The 4,321-nt window shown below is 49.5% G+C and overlaps 1 pseudogene; it reads right to left on the bottom strand.

Annotated features, from left to right (window-relative positions):
- Positions 1-3,798: 3,798 nt before the first annotated feature.
- On the bottom strand, positions 3,799-3,917 carry LOC119467173 (annotated as a pseudogene).
- Positions 3,918-4,321: the final 404 nt, after the last annotated feature.

The raw sequence follows: 4,321 nt of genomic DNA, 5'->3' as shown, positions 1-4,321 counted from the left end.
TGATTCCATTTATAGAACATTCTAGAAAACACAAGCTAATCTGTAGTGACAGACAGCGCATCAGTGGTTGCTTGGAACAGGCTGGAAGGGATGCTGGATGAACTACCCAGCATAGCCACTGGCTCAGGTGAGGGCCAGGCAACTGTAGTCCCAGCTACTGGGAAGGCTCAGATGGGAGAATCCCCTTGAGCCCAGGAGTTTGAGGCCAGCCAGGGAAACATAAGGAGACCCCATCTGTAAAAGAAAAATAAATAAATAACAAATACATATATATTTTTAAAGTGTGAGTTTTTTTTGTTTGAGACAGAGTCTTGCTGTGTTGCCCAGGCTGGAGTGCAATGGTTCAATCTCAGCTCACTGCAACCTCCACCGCCCAGGTTCAAGCAATTCTCCTGCCTCAGCCTCCGAAGTAGCTGGGATTACAGACATGTCCCACCATGCACAGCTAATTTTGTATTTTTAGTAGAGATGGGGTTTTGCCATGTTGGCCAGGCCAGTTTCGAACTCCTGACCTCAAGTGATCCACCCACTTTGGCCTCCCAAAGTGCTGGGATTACAGTTGTGAGCCACTGCGCAGGAATAATACATACTTTGTTTAAGCTAGTAAATTTGGGGGTAATTTATTACAAAGTCATAGTTAACTCACATTCTAAAATCTTAGAAGCTGGGTAGTAAATAACAAGTACTGAAGCTGGGCGTGATGTCTCACGACTGTAATCTCAACACTTTGGGAGGCTGAGGAAGGCAAGTGAATCACCTGAGGTCAGGAGTTCGAGACCAGTCTGGCCAACGTGATAAAATCCCATCTCTATCAAAAATACAAAAATTAGCCGGGTGTGGTGGCCAGTGCCTATAATCCCAGCTACTCAGGAGGCTGAGATAGGAGAGTCGCTTGAACCCAGCAGGTGGAGGTTGCAGTGGGCCAAGATTGAACCACTGCACTCCAGCCTGGGAGACAGAGAAAGACTCCGTCTCAAAAAAAAAAAAAAAGCTTATTTCAGCATGTGGTTGCAAACAAATCCCCAGGGGATGAATCCCAAGAAGCCTCTCAGAAGTCAGGAAGTAAGCTGGGCATGGTGGCTCATGCCTGTAATCCCAGCACTTTGGGAGGCCAAGATGGGAGGATCTGCTTGAGCCCAGGAGTTTGAGACCAGCCTGGCCAACATAGCAAGACCCTGTCTCTACAATAAATAAATAAATAATTCACCAGATGTGGTGGTGCATGCCTGTGGACCCAGCTACTTGGAAGAGTGAGGCAGGAGGATCAACTGAGGCAGGAGGATCACCTGAGGCCAGGAGTTCAAGGCTGCAGTGAGCTAGGATCATGCCACTGCATGCCAGCCTGGACAACAGAGGGAGGAAGAAAAGAGGAATGAAGAAGAAGGAGGAGGAGGGGAAAGAAAGAGGAAGGAAGGAAAGAAGAAAAAGAAGAGAGAGAAAAAGGAGAAGAAGAAGGTCGGGTTTGGTGGTGCATGCCTGTAATCCCAGCACTTTGGGAGGCTGAGGCAGGAAAATTGTTTGAACCCAGGAGGTGGAGGTTGCAGTGAGCCCAGATCGTGCCATTGCACTCCAGCCTGGGCAGGACTCTTATCTCAAAAAATAAAATAAAATAAAGAAGAAGACAGGAAGAATCACTCCAAAGGAGAGACAAGCTTTCTCACAGGTCCCTTCCTTAAAGAGGTCTTCAAGGAAACCCTTATCCCCTGCTACCCCTTCACCTTGTTTTCTTACATACACAACAGTTGTCACTAACTGGCAATACCTTGTTCTTTTTTTTTTTTTTTTTTTTTTTTTTTTTTTTTTTTTTAGACAGAGTTTCTTGTTGCCCAGGTTGGAGTGCAATGGCTCAATCTTGGCTCACCACAACCTCTGCCTCCCGAGTTCAAGCAATTTTCCTGCCTCAGCCTCCCCAGTAGCTGGGATTACGGGAGTGTGCCACTAATTACATCCAGCTAATTTTGTATTTTTAGTAGAGATGGGGTTTCTCCATGCTGGTCAGGCTGGTCTTGAACTCCCGACCTCAGGTGATCTGCCCACCTCAGCCTCCCCAAGTGCTATGATTACAGGTGTGAGTCACCTCGCCCAGCCTTGTTTGTTTTTAAGAGCTGTGTTGGGCTGGGTGTGGTGGCTCACGCATGAAATCTCAGCACTTGGGGAGGCTGAGGCAGGTAGATCACCTGAGGTTGGGAGTTTGAGACCAGCCTGACCAGCAAGGAGAAACCCCATCTCTACTAAAAGTACAAAATGAGCCGGGCATGGTGGTGCATGCCTGTAATCCCAGCTACTTGGGAGGCTGAGGCAGGAGAATCACTTGAACCTGGGAGGCAGGGGTTGCAGTGAACTGAGATAGTGCCTCTGGCACTCCAGCCTGGGCAAAAAGAGCAAGACTCCATCTCAAAAAAAAGAAAAAAAGCTGAGTGCAGTGGCTCATGCCTGTAATCCCAGCACTTTGGGAGGCCGAGACAGGAGGATCACGAGATCAGGAGTTTGAGACCAGCCTGACCAATATGGTGAAACCCCATCTCTACTAAAAATACAGAAATTAGCTGGGTGTGGTGTTGGGCACCTGTAATCCCAGCTACTCAGGAGGCTGAGGCAGGAGAATCACTAGAACCCAGGAGGTGGAGGTGGTGGTGAGCCAAGATCGTGCTACTGCACTCCAGCCTGGGTAACAGAGCAAGACTTTGTTTAAAATAAGGAGCCAGTTCTGTGTGGCCACCCAGGCTGGAGTGCAGTGGTGCAATCATGGCTCACTGTAGCCCCCAGCTCCTAGGCTCAAGCGATCCTCCTGTCTCAGCCTCTGGAGTAGCTGGGACTACAGGTGCACACCCCCACACCTGGCTCATTTTTATTCACTTATTTACTTAGTTTTGAGATGGAGTCTTGCTCTGTCTCCCAGGCTGGAGTGAAGTGGCGCCATCTCAGCTCACTGTAATCTCTGCCTCCCAGGCTCAATCAATTATCCTACCCCAGCCTCCCAAGTAGCTGGGATTACAGATATGTGCCATTATGCCAAACTAATCTTTCTATCATTTTATTTATTTATTTATTTATAGAGATGGGATCTCACTATGTTGCTCAGACATATCTCAAACTCCTGGGCTCAAGCGATCCATCCACCTCGGTCAGCCTCCCAAATTGCTGGGATTAAAGGCATGAACCATCTCACCTGGTGTCCTTCATTTGTTTACAAGCTTAGTGTCTCTCTCTTAGGACCGAAGCGCTCACAGAGTCGGGAGCCCTGCTCATCTTGTTCTGCAAGGAAGCTTCAGGTGCTTACAGACAACAGGTGCTCTTAAAGATCTACTAAATGTGCAAGGAACGTTTGTCTTTGGACTCCCTGTGGTGGTGCCCAGAGGGTCCCTGACTTACGAGTTTCCAACCCTAGAAGGTTCAGGTCTCATGCCGTCTGAGACCTGGTCAATATCAGGACTTCTTTTACCCTGTGAGGGATGACTTTCCCTCTCCCACCCTAAGTCCAGGTAGGAACATTTCTGTGGATGGTTTTTGTTTTGTTTTGTTCTGTTTTGAGATGTAGTCTCGTTCTGTCACCCAGGTTGGAGGGTGGTGTTTCGATCTTGGCCCACTGCAACCTCTGCCTCCCGTGTTCAAGCGATTCTCCTGTCTCAGCTTCCCAAGTAGCTGGGATTACAGGCTCGAGTCACCACGCCCAGCTAATTTTTTATTTTTAGTAGAAACAGGGTTTCACCATGTTGGCTAGGCTGGTCTCAGGTGATCCGCTCACCTTGGCCTCCCAAAGTGCTGGGATTACGGGTGAGAGCCACCATGCCCAGCCCAACTCTTCAGCACCCGGTATTCTTAGGCAGTCTCCCATCCAAGTACTAACCAGGTCTGACCCTGCTTAGTTTCCAAGATCAGACAAGATCAGGCACTTTCAGGGTGTTATGGCCATAGATATATCCATGGTGTTTCAGATCGAGAGCCAATCAAGGTCCAGCTCCACAGGTTTGCTCATCTAAGACTCAGCTCAGGCCTCCCTAGGTGGGGTGGCCAGGGTGGGGGTGGGGAGGCAGGGAAGCTGGCCTCTGAGAGCCCTTTAGCCACTGTGGTTCCCCACCCACCACCTGGAGGGCAGGTCACACGGTTAGACAGGTGGGCATCCCCACTCTATTCAGCTTCCATGGGTTCAGCCCAGTTCCTGCCCCATGACCAGAGCACCAAGGGAGAAGCCCTCTCCTCCCCTCTCCTCTCCTCTCTTCCCCCATTCCACACCCAACACCTGAAGACTCAAGTCACCTGTGCCTTGATTGGGCTTTAAGGCCAGGTGACTGGGCCTTGGGGAGCTGGAGGAAGCCTTTCC

The sequence above is a fragment of the Cebus imitator genome, unplaced genomic scaffold, assembly GCF_001604975.1.
Source record: "Cebus imitator isolate Cc_AM_T3 unplaced genomic scaffold, Cebus_imitator-1.0 Scaffold263, whole genome shotgun sequence".
NCBI lineage: Eukaryota > Metazoa > Chordata > Mammalia > Primates > Cebidae > Cebus > Cebus imitator.
This window is presented reverse-complemented; position numbering and strand designations above follow the sequence as displayed.